Source organism: Triturus cristatus, chromosome 4_1 (genome assembly GCF_964204655.1).
Source record: "Triturus cristatus chromosome 4_1, aTriCri1.1, whole genome shotgun sequence".
Classification (NCBI taxonomy): Eukaryota; Metazoa; Chordata; class Amphibia; order Caudata; family Salamandridae; genus Triturus; species Triturus cristatus.
This window is the reverse complement of record NC_140585.1, coordinates 1265970503-1265983599: the sequence shown is the minus strand read 5'-3', so window position 1 is coordinate 1265983599 and position 13097 is coordinate 1265970503.

Sequence of the window (13097 nt, the reverse complement as noted above, 5' to 3'; positions counted from 1 at the left end):
GGGCCAGTGGTGCAGCCCAGAGCCCAATTGGGCTTGTTTGGGCTAAATTTGGGCTGGGGGGGATATGTATGCAGCAATTTTATGTCACCAGCCACCATTTCGGTGGGGTGACATGGCAGGCGGCCTGGGGGATAGATAGGGTGAGAAAATTTTCTGTGATTTTGTGGCCTTGAATTTATGTCTTCTACAACAGAAGGCTGCTGGTAAATAGGATAAGGGTGTGCACTGTAAATGGATATGTTGCTGGTGCTATTTTATTCCCTTTTGCCTGTAAGTAGGATTGCTTTTGTGAGTGTTATTTGATGCGGTCTCCTGCTACCTCGACGCTTAGCGACTGATCACAACCCGCGCCTCTGCCGCTACGCGCTATTCCCACCGCTTTCCCGTTGTGGGCGCCGGCTTTTGTCGGAATTCTTTCACTGGGAGTTGAGCCGGGCTCAAAGTGCGGGTGCTAGCGCAGGGCCGATACATGTGGTCCCCCAGGCGAGCGCCTCCCCCCCGCCCTCCCGCGGGGCGATCAGCTATTAATGTCGGCCGCGAGTGATCGCATCCGCGCCTCTGCCGCTACGCGCTATGCCCACCGGGAGCCGCCTTCCCGTTATGGGTGCTGGGTGTCGGAAATATAAAGCGGGGAAGGCTTTTGTCATAATTCTTCCGCTGGAGGGAGATAACGTTCCCAACTGTCTGCGGCCACTGTCTCCGTTTTATATAATAAGTACGGTCCGGGCGTTGGAGACCGTGGGAGGGCTGGGGGGCAAAATGTTGTGGCCTAGGGTACGTCGCCTGGGTGGGCTAGCTTTGACCAGAAGCATCTAGTATTGCTTCTGCTCCATGCCCCATCCTTCTTACACGTAATGGCTGCACGTGCTTGGGGACCCATAGGAGTGCGGGGGACAAACGCTTGTGGTCCGGAGTACGTCGCGTGGGTTTGCCTAGCCATCCCAAAGGGGCATCTAGTACTGCTGCTACCCCCCTCCTTCGTACACATGGTGGGGCGGTGGATGGGCTCGGCCGGGGCCGGCGGAGCGAGGGGGGGAGGTGCGGGGGGGATCCATGCTGTCCCTAGAGGTGGGTGGGGAGGAACGTGCGGGCAAGGGGAGGGTGGCGTCGGAGTGGAGTGCTGGGGTGGGGAGGGTGTGGGGGGCTTTGGGGTGGGGGTTGGGTCGGGTTTCGGGGTGCCGGACGCGTGGTCGCGTGGGCTCTCCGGGGGGGGGGCAGCCATCCGTTGATTTTGCGGACTTGGGGCGGGTGGCGGTTGGGCCCTGGTGGGGGTACCCGGTGGTGACAGGGACAGACAGGAGGACTAACCCCAGCATGTCAGACTCCTTGTTACTTTGCAGGGGCGGCAGGCGCGGTACTCGGGTGAGTTGCATGCGGCTCCACCCCACCGAGAGGATGGGCAGGCTCTGCCTCGTGTGGGCGGGCAGACCCCAACGAGTGACCTGCTAGATGGAATGTGTAGTAGGAGGAACGAGCTGTCTCCGGTGTCACGGCCCAGTGGGTCGATGCAGCCTCTGGGGGCACGGGGGTACGGGACACCACAGCAGGATACGACGGATAGGCTTGCGGTACCGCTGCTGGAGTGTTTGGATGTGGGGGACTGATCTGGTTTGGCAGGGAATGAGCTACATGGAGCGGGCTGTAGTCCCTGGGGACGGCCCGGTTGCGTTTGGATAACGGGCTGGACTCCATAGAGGACGGCCCATGGCTGTGGGATCCCGGGCTGGAGTCCGCGGAGGACGGCCCATTGCTGTGGTGATCACGGGCTGGAGTCCATGGGGGACGGCCCATTGCTGTGGTATCACGGGCTGGAGTCCGTGGAGGACGGCCCCTGGCTTTTGGGATGGTGTTGAAGGGAAGGGGGGGGGGTGTCTCTAATGCTGTGTCTAGTTTTGCAGAAGGTCAGGACAGATGGCGTCAGTGGTGGATGGAGTGCTGGCCTCCCCCGCCCCTTTTCACCACTGGTTAGGCGGCGGGCTCTTGTCAGGACGCCGACCTTGGTGCCAGGTAAGGCACAGGCGCACACGCGAGAGCGGTGGCATGCCACAAGAGGGGGAGCAGGGGAAGACATACGGCAGAGCACACGGAGGCATGCGTACGGGTGACACTCCGCTTGGCAGGGTCGGTACAGGGCATGGGAGGGTGTGGCAAATGGGGAGATGCGCTTAAAAAAGGTGCTTATGGGAGGGATACAGGTGGCCCCGGAGTCACCAAAAACGGCACGGAAGAGACAGGGACCGAAAAGGGGCCCGTACCAGGGAATAAGGAGGGGACTGCAAATGCTGTCGTCCCCGGTCGGAACTTGCCTTGCATGTGGATGACGAAGCCCTTGGGGGGCCGCCTTACGCCGGCCACCACAGAGCACATCTGGACGGGTGAATACGTGGGTATGTGACAGGGGGAGCTATCGGCAAAAGGGGATCCGCCGAAGAGGAGTGGGAGCTTGCCAAGAGGCCGGGAGTGGCCATAGCATTGAGGATTGGTTGGCTGCCTTCATTGATCTCCGGCGGGGTATACGGTGAAATATCCAGACAGGCCCGTCCCATGGTTGAAATCCATGGAAGTGGTCAGAAGGGCCCCGGTAACGTGCGGGGGATACAAGTGGTCACGCTATGATGGAGGAGTTCTAAGCGCGGGTAGCTGGGGACCCGGAAGCTGAGTGGGGGGGATAGGTACCCCAATCTTTACCTCTGAGTCCAAGCTGGCAAGCTCCCAGGGAGCAAAGGGGGAAGCTTTCTACACCCAGGAACCAGTAACTGCCAGGGAAGTGAGGATGTCTTCGAAGGAACCACCTAAACTGTAATATTTTTGTAACATATGTATGCATACTTTGAGGCAACTTAGAGGATCCTTAGTCAGACACAAATGTGCTGAGCGACCTCTACCAGTGATAATGGGTGGGGGTGGGGTTTAAGAAGATTCTATATACGGCCAATCGGATGCCGCTAGTCTGTCGCCTCCTTTCGGAACTGCCCCACCCGCAGGGGGGTGGGGGTACACGGCAGATGGCACAGGGAGCGGGTTTGGGGCATACTAGGACTCCACTGAAGGGGTGTGGGCCAGACAGTACTGCCAGTTTAAGCATGGAGGATCGTAGTGCTCTGGCAGTCACCCTTGGTGTGCCGCTATGGGACAGGTTTTTATCGGGCAGGGACAGCGGTCCGAACAGGGCCTGCAGCATACCGCCAGGAGCAGGGGTGGCAGCAGAGCTCGGGGGTATCTGGGAAAGGCTAGTCCGCACATGCACCGGGGCCTTGGGAACATTTGTTGGCGTTTTATCCATGGACCGTAGACGCAGGGCTCTTGCGGGAAACTGGAAATTTGCTAAGACACACGGGGACATGGTGCGAGCAGATTGGAATCAAGAACCCTGGAAAGGGCACATGGTGGGCCCGTTTGCAGGTGCCCCCTGGCTAACCATTCATTTCAAAACTTGGGGTGGTGTCAAAAACAGACGCGGGCACTACAGGTTGAAACCATTCCTCCCCTGGCAAGAAAGGCATACGGTTGGAGGTTCCGTCTTTACAGACAAAAACTACCGCTGGGAGGTTCCATATCCGGTGCACTATTTGAGCGTTCTCGCTGGTTTTCGGGGGGTTCGTCATGGCGCACTGGTGCAGAGACGGTGACACACTGCCTGGAGGACTTTTCCTGGGGAGCCAGCCCGGTTCTGCAGACTGCCGGCAGCAACTGACAAGTTTTTAGAGCTCACGGGTTACCTGCGGGAGAATTGGGCAGTTGCGTAACAACGGTTGGGCGCGTGAAAGGGGAGGCGGGCCCCAGGCTTTTGTCTGTCGGGCTGCTGGCCGGCTTTATCAGGTCCTGCGGCAGATTATGCCGGGATGCAGAAGAAGGGGTGTCTATTGTCACGTTAAGGTCTGGGATGTGCTTCGGGGCATTTCAGGTTTCGGAATTGCGGGCTGCGAAAGAACGGGAGGTTGCCCTGAGGGACGCGGGTGGGAGTGCGGCTCGAAAGAGCCAAAACAGGCTCCTAGCCATGTTAGGGCCCATTTCTTTTCGTATAGGGGTGACTACAGACGCCGCACATCGGGGCAAAACAGATGGTACGGGCAGTAACAGAGACCAGGCATGCCTTCTATAAAACAGGTGTTTGGTGGGTAGAGTTTATGCGTTCAGGACGTTGGAAGTCGGGCTGCATTATAACATACATTCGGCTGCGGGGCTTCGGGGAAGGGGTAGCATAGTGTTCATTTCTTGGTCTCATATATGTGTCTTTTCAGGTGTGGTGGCGGGGCCTGCGGTGGTGGAATTTTCCATATGGATCGTGGGACTTTCCTTTGTCATATGGGCAGAGCATTATAAAAGTTTCAAGGGAAAAGTTTGACTTTGGGTTTGGTCTCACTGTTGTTTCATTGTTCATGGCACAATACAGGGGGTATGAAGTGGCACAAGTTGTTTCATACGTTACGCAGGATGCTTCCGGGTGATATTCGTACTGATGTTTTGCTTATTCAGGTGGGCGGACATGACCTGGGTCAGTGTAAGGCTTGGCACTGTTAAAACGAATGAAGAGGGATCTCCTGGGGTCAGGCAGCAGGGGTTAGATTGTTAGGTTATATGGACAGAATGCCCTGGAGGGGGGCAGAGCGGCCAGCAGCGCTAGATAAGGCCAGGAGGTGGTTTGCCGGGCCTTGGTGACGAGGGGGCACAGGGAGAGTAGAACATCTGGAGCTTAGGTATGCTGCTTTTCATTTCATCGGAAAGGATGGGGGCACACTTGTCACGTTTCTGGACTGGGGTTAGACTGCAAACAAATCCAGGAGGTTGGATTGGGCATTAATAAAAAAGGTCCCTAGTTGGGGGGTCATAATTTTCTGAGTCACGTTTTCCTTAGTAATAGTTGGTAGGTCTGTTTACAGTTTAAGTTTATTGGTTGAAAAATGTCACTCCGGGTACACGCAGGAAAGGGAAGTAACATAGGAAGGTTACATAGATAGATATTTTAGGAAATGATAAGACGTTACACGTTTAATGAGTCAGCAGGGAAGACAGAGTTGGGGGTTTATAAATGGTTGCAAATGGGGAAACCTTAGGGGTGGGGGGTAAGGCAGGAAGAAAATATTTTGTGAGGTTTAGTTTTGTACGGCACATGCCAAGGATATTTGTTGTAATGTGCACCTGTCTTCAATAAAGCAGCCTTTTTCACACTTAACAAGCTGGTTGTGGTCTGTGCTGCACCCCCCTTTGGCCCAACATGAGAGAGAGCAAGGAAACACTTGAACTCTCATGGAGAGCTTAAATAAAAGAGAAAAAAGTTGTTTCCTAAATGTGCCCATACACGTCATCTAGTGAAAAGGTTGGTAAAGAGGCTGTGCTCCAAGGGTGGGACAAAAAAGAAGAAGGCGGCAAGCCAAAGAACAAGACATAATCAACTGTGAGTGACAATAAAGCCAACCAATGTAAGCAAGGGCAGGCTCAAAGCCCACAGTAAGTATTTGTTATGGTCTACAAGAGGCTTTCACCTACAGATAGCTAAAAGCTGTCCGGTAGGAGAGGTCTAAAGAGTCAAGTTTCCAGATCTGAAGCCGGGCTGGAGTGGTCCTAAGAGTTGATGATTGGTGATGCAATTGGGCTAAACGGGGATGAGTATCCATGTTTTTTTTTGCCAAATGTGGAGCCTACCACCAGTATAGTATTTAAGTAATTTCTTATGTCATTAACATCCCACTGGGAGCAGCTATCACTACAGTGACCTCATTCTGGAATCTACCCTATGCAGCAATGACGTCAGATTGGGACCTGCCAACACTGCAGCGTCATCACACTAAAAGATGGCCGGTTTGTAGTGACTTCACGGCTAGCACCAATTATTATCGATTATTAAATGCAGAAAACATGCTTATAAGAAATGAAAAGGTTGCAACATAACAGCCATTGAAAGTGAAACAGATGTGTAACAGAACCCTGTGAACTGGTTCACGAAAGCAGACTGAAGCTTTTACAGGGATTTTCTTCAACTTGAAGATTATCTGCGCGGTGCTAGTAAACAAACATTAAGGTAATCCCTCAGTTAGCGGCTGGACTCTGATAACTTGTCACCTTGCGTGTGTTTGTGAACATTGCTTACTTTTTTATTAGGGAAAAGCCATAAAAAATAAATGGTGATGCTCAACAGAAGCCTTTATTTGTTGAACAGTTGCAATGCCGCATTAACAGTGAGAAGTAAAAGCAGGAAGCGGCTCCAGGGTGCTCCCAGGCTCTCGAGAGCAAACTCTGCCAAAGTCAACGCAGCCAGAACTTCCATGAAAGGGTCGGCATGAGGGACAGCTGCGCCGTTTATTGTTCGCTTAGAACGAGGAATGCTGTGTTCTGCCAATCAAATCTCAGAATGGCAGCGCGCGGAAGGACGACACCGAAGCTGGCAGCGGAGTGGAAGGGCGCGAGCAAGGCTACAGCTATCAATAAATATAACAAGAGGTGCTGTGGCACCGGGACCGGGTGACTGCCCTCACTATAGCTGGTAGCAGGCAGTAAATTTGGTGATGCGTAACCCTTTGTCTTTGCTCGCATGATGGCTCATTACACTCTCGCGACACCACTGGGTGTAAACAGTAGAGAATGGATAGCGCGCGGTATACCCTGTTGAAAGCGCGCGGTATAGCCTGTTACATTCCCAAACTGTGCCCTATCGCATCATATATTACCATCAGCTCTGCGTCTAGAGTTTTCCTCCTGAGAATGTCTTGTCGTGCATTTGATTTCCTTGCTTAACACATACTACTTTATACGCCACACTCACACAAATATCGAACGGGAAGCAAACTGGAGACTACACCCGATTCGATATTTCTAGTTGTGTGGCATTACTCCAGCCAGCGCCGATTGCCCACAAAAAATGGTACTAGCTAAAACCTGGCAAAAGCTTTGCAGGAAAACACCACTTATTCCAAAATTTGCGCACCTCGGAATTAGTGATCACACAAAATATTAGTGCCTTCTTCCCAATTTCAAGGTGCGCAAATCTAAGCGATATGTATTAGTGAACCCGCAAACTACTGCAGTCCAAGATATGGTAAATTGAGGGTGAACTACCACACTTGTCTCTGCGGCCGGGACTCGGCAAAATGAGGTTATGAACCCGAAACCGGTCCTAGGAAGCTTGTTTCCGGTCCAGGGAAGACATGGCTTGGCAGTTTGGGCTGGACTGTTCCCATGAGGCACAGGGTCAAGACTGATTTGCATATGGCCATGTCTGAACTGGGGTGGCGGAGTGAGCTAAAGAATGATGATGGATTAAACCCAGATCAGTTGACTGGGGGTGAGTGTTTGATTTGCTCAAGCGCTCCGTCCATCAACCCTTTGGTATCACCCCTAGTTAGTGATGTCATTGCCATTACCCAGAGTTAAAATTTCTCAGTTTTTGGCAACAGTGCCAAAACGTGACCTCAAACCCCACCAGAACTCGATTTCAGAAAATCGTTTTCCTGAATTTCTCCATTCACCGTGCCAATGTGAATACTGTGTTGTGCCAGATGCAAATGTATGTGCTATAAAGAGTAAAATGCAGCATTTGTTCCTTCTTTTTTTATGTCGAAGCCTCCTAGACAGTTCCAAAGAAGTATTGGAGGCATGCTGAAAGGTTCCATAGGAATATATTCTGCCCATTGCTTACTATTGGCTTTGTGTTTTGCAACTCACTTGCTTTCTATTTACATGCTTTATTTGTTTTAGGCTGTCCTGCCCGTCTTTGTCCCTCTTGGAGCATAGCCTGTTTACCATCTCCGTGACTCTTTTTTTTGTAAGACACACCACAAGAATACATGTTTTCTCAGTTTCTACCACCTATGATAGTACACAGCAGTATCTGTGCTGTATTTTTAAAAAAAGGTTTCCTACCTTCTATCTTTCTGCTTGACTGATTCTACTTATTTCTGCCACTACCAAATCATCAATCACTCATGCCTGTGAGGAGCAATATTCTGCCAATGAACTTGTTTATTTAGGTCAGTGCTTTTTACTAAAAGTATTACTTAAACAATGTTCTTCCTCAATTTCACGCCCATGCCATAGGCGCTGTAAGTAGGGGTGCCATGTTGGAGGTCAAAAGATAATGAGAAATAAACAGACCTTTACATTTTGTTTGTATTTTATCACATTGCTGTGCATTTAAAGAAAGAGGTCAAATGTTAAGCTCTATATTCCGAGGAAGGTTGGTGTTTCCTTTTCTTACTCAGACTGCAAAATGAGTGTGTTTATGTGACAATCTTGCTGGGTATTGAGGGTGTAAAAGGAAAGGTTGTAGGATGTTATGTTTTACTAGCACACAACAAAATTTAAATGCCAGTAAATGAACTGTACACATATTTCAGAATATAGCAGAATTAAGAAAGTATGAATGAAGCACATTTATATGTAACTCTGAAGTGTGGTGGAAACAAATATTTAAAAAAGACCAAAGCAAGTTAGTGCGCTAGGTAATGCGGATTTCCAAATATTGTTTGTGCCCTGTATAGTTTTATCAGTAAAACCATATGTTTGTGCAAATGTAATTGTAATTTCAACTTATACTGTGTTGTCTGTTATGACAGTGCACTACCATACCATGCAAATTCCACTCTATTCCTCTCCACTCTACTCCAGGTGAATCTATGCCCCTCTACTCTATAACAATCTACGCCACTCCACTCTACAACACTCAACTCTACTCCATTCCATTCTACGACTCTTTACTCCACTCTGCACAACTCTGCTCCATTTTATGACACTTTACTCCACTCTAATCAACTCCACTCTACACCACTCCACTCTGCAACACTCCGCTCTACAACACTGGACTCCACTCTATGCCACTCCACTCTATTCCACTCCACCCTTCTCTACGATATTATACTCCACTCTACACCACTCCACTCCACTCTACACCACTCCACTCTACGCTACTCCATTCTATGCCTCTCCACTCTTTGCCACTCCATGCCATGCCACTCTACTCTATGCAACTTCATTCTTTGCCACTCAGCTCTACTCTCACACTCTGCTCCACTCTACACCCCTTCACTCTACAACACAATATTCCAATCTACTCCAGTCCACTCTGTTTCACTCTACTCACTCCACTCTACTACACTCTGATCCAGTCCACTATGCAATAACGTACACCACTCCACTCTACGACACTTTGCTCCACTCTACACAACTACATTTTGTGCCACACTACCCTACTCCACTCTACACTGCTCAACTCTACAACACTTCACTCTACTCCTCTATACTCTATCCCCCTCCACTTTACTCCATGCTACAACACTATAGTCCACTCTGTGCCACTCAAGTCTGTTACACTCCTCTCTTTGACACTATACTTCGCTCTTCGCCACTCCACTCTACTCTATGCCACTCTACTCCACGACACACTATTCCACTCTACACCACTCCAATCTATGACACTCAATGCTGCAACAGACAACGCCACTCCACTCTACTGCACTCCATTCTAGGATACTTCATGCCACTTTAATCCACACTACACCACTTCACTCTAAGAAACTCTACGCAACTCTATGACTCTACTTCATTCTATGTCTCTCCACTCTACGACACTTACGTCCTTCCACACTACAATATGCCACTCCAATCTACACCACTCCTCAACATTACACTCTACGACACTCCCGTCCATGCTACTCAACTTTATGCCGCTCCACTCTACGCCACTCCACTATGACACTCCACTCTGCTACAACACTCCACTCCACTCTACATCACTTTACACTCCACTCTAATCAACTCCACAACACCACTCAAGAAAACTTTACTCCACTCCACTTTATGCCAACCTACAACACCCCACTCCACAACACTCTGTGCCACTCCACTCTATGCCACCTTACACTACTCCACTGTACCATACTCTACTCTACGCTACTCTACTCATCTGTACAAAACTCTGCTCCACTCTCTGGCACTCCATGTCACCTTACTTCACTCTACATCATACCACTCCAAACCACTCCACTCTACGCCACTCCACGACATTCTACTCCACTCTGTGCCCCTCCATTAAATGCCACTCAACTCTGGTTTACTCCACTCTACTTGACACTGCGCCACTCTACTCCCCTCTACACTATTCCACTCTATGCTATTCCATGCCACTTTAATCCACTCTATGCCACTCCACTTTACAAGACTTTACACCACTCTAGCCACTCTACGTTACTCTATCCCACTCTACGACACTCTGTTCCACTTTACAACAGTCTACTCCACTTTACAACACTCCATTCTACTCCACTCTATGCTACTCCACTCTATAAAACTCTACGCCATTCCACTCTTCGACATTCTACACCACTCTACCACACTTTACTCCACTCTCCGCACCTCCACTCTTTGCCTCTCCACTCTACACCACTCCACTCTAAGACCTTTACCCTACTTCACTCCACTCTACGACATTGTAGTCCACTTTATGCCAATCCATTCTACAGTGCAGTATTCTACTCCACGGCACTCTATTCTCCTCTATGCCACTTCACTCTATGACACAATACGCCACTCCACTTTATGCCACTCCACTCTGACACTCCACTCTACTGCACTCTATGCTATCCACTCTACGCCACTCCATGCCAATTTACTCCACTCTACGCCACTCAACGCCACTCTACACCACTCTACGCCACTCCACTATACTATTCCATTCTACACCTCCCTGACATGCTTCTCCACTCTAATCTATGCCACTCTACAGCACTTTACTCCAATCTATACAATTCCACTTCACACCACTCAACTATATGACACATCACTCTACCACACTCTACTCCACTATACAAAACTGTACTCTATCCCACTCTACTACATTATAGTCTAATCTATGCCACACCACTCTACACTACTCCACTTTTACACTCCACTCTAACACTGTACTTTACTCTACACCAGTTCACTCTGTGCTTCTCCACTCTACAATACAATATTCCTTGCTATTCCACAGCACTCTACTTCACTCTACTATACTCTATGCCACACCACTCTGACACTCTACACCACTCCCGTCTATGCCACTCCACTATATACCATTCCATTCCACTTTACTCCACTCTACTCTATGATACTCCACACCACTTTACTCCACTATATGCCACTCCACATCTCTGCAGTCTAAGACACTCTACTCCACTATACTATGCCACTAATCCATTCTATGCCACTCCATGCTATTCCACTCTACTCCATGCCCCTCTAAGCCCCCCCCACTCTACTCCCCCCACTCTTTTCTATGCCACCCAGTGGTACGCTGATCCACTGTACGCCACTCCACTGTATGCAGCTTCACTGTATGCTACTCTACACCACTCCACTGTATGCCACTCTACTCTTCTCTATGCCACTGCACTGCACTGCACTCCACAACATTCCATGACATGTCATTCTGTACTACTCCACACCACTTTACTCCACCCTATGCCACTCCACGACACTCTTCTTCTCTCTATGACACTTCAGTTCACGTCACTCTTCACCACTCTGCTTCTCCATTTACGACACTTTAAGCCACTCTACTCTACGACACTCCACTCTACTCTGTCACCCCTCCATACGCCGCTCCCCTCTATGCAGTTCCTCACCCCTTTACTCTATTCCACTCTGTTCTAGGTCACTCTACTCAATGCCACTCCCTCTGCATGTCACTCCATTGCACTCTGTACCACTTTACTTCACTCTAAACAGCTCCACTCTACGAAACTCTACTCCATTCTCTTCCACTCAACCTTATGCCACTACACTCTACGCCACTCCACTCTAGGTGACTCCACTCTACTTCACTATACTCCATGACACTCTACTCCACGCCACACCACTCTACTCCACACCACTCTTCTTCACTCAATGCCACTCCACTTTATGGCACTGCACTCCTCTCCACGACACTGTACTCCACTCTACAACACTACTCGATTCTTCGATTCTGTAACACTCCACGACACTCCACTCCATGCTACCCCACTCTACACCCCTTTATGCCACGCTGCTGTAAGCAACTCGACTCTCTTCTTTTCCACCCCACTGTACACCACCCCACTCTACGTTCCACACCACTTCCCTCTATGCTACTCTCCTCTATGCCACTCTACTCCACTGCATGCCACTCCACTGTATGGCACTGTACTGTACTCTATGCCACTTTACCCCACTCTACACCACTCACCTCTATGCCACGCCACTGTATAAAACTCTACTGCATTCTAAGCCACTCCACACTATGCCACTCAACTCGATGCCACTCCATGCTATGCCGCCCGACTTTAAGCCACTCCACGCCACTCTACTCTATGCCACTCCACTCTATGCTACTCTACGTCACTCCAGTCTACGTCATTCTACTTCATGACAATACACTCTACTCCATTCTACTTCACTTTATGCCACTCTACTCCACTCCACAACTCTCTACTCCAACCCTACAACACTCCAGTCGACGTGATTCTACTTCATGAAAATACACTCTACTCTACTCCATTCTACTTCACTCTATGCCACTCTACGACACTCTACACCACTCCAATCCACAACTCTCTACTCCACCCTACAACACTCTTCCCAAATCTGTGACACTCTACTATACTCTACTCCACTTTATGCCACTCCATTCTACGGCATGCTTCTCCACTCTAACCTACACCCCTCTATGTCACTGTATGCCACCCTGTGACACTCTACTCTACAATCTACTCCAATCCAGTCTACAACACTCTACTACAGTGTACGCCACTTTATGCCACTCCACTTTCAGCCATTCCACTCTACGCCACTCCACTTTATGACACTCTACTCAACTCTATGACCCTCTGCTTTACTCTACGCCACTCTCCTTCACCCTACTCCACTCCACGACACTTTATGCCACTCCACTCTGTGACACTTTATGACACTCTATGCCACTACATTCTACAACACTCTATTCCATTCCACTCTACACCATGACACCCCACTCCACACCACTCTACTCCACCCTATGCCACTCTTCCTCACTCCACTCTAAGACATTGCACTCCATAACACTCCACTCCATGAAACGCTCCTCTATGCCACTAGCTTTTTGTGATGCTGAATAGCTGCCACGTTGGTGT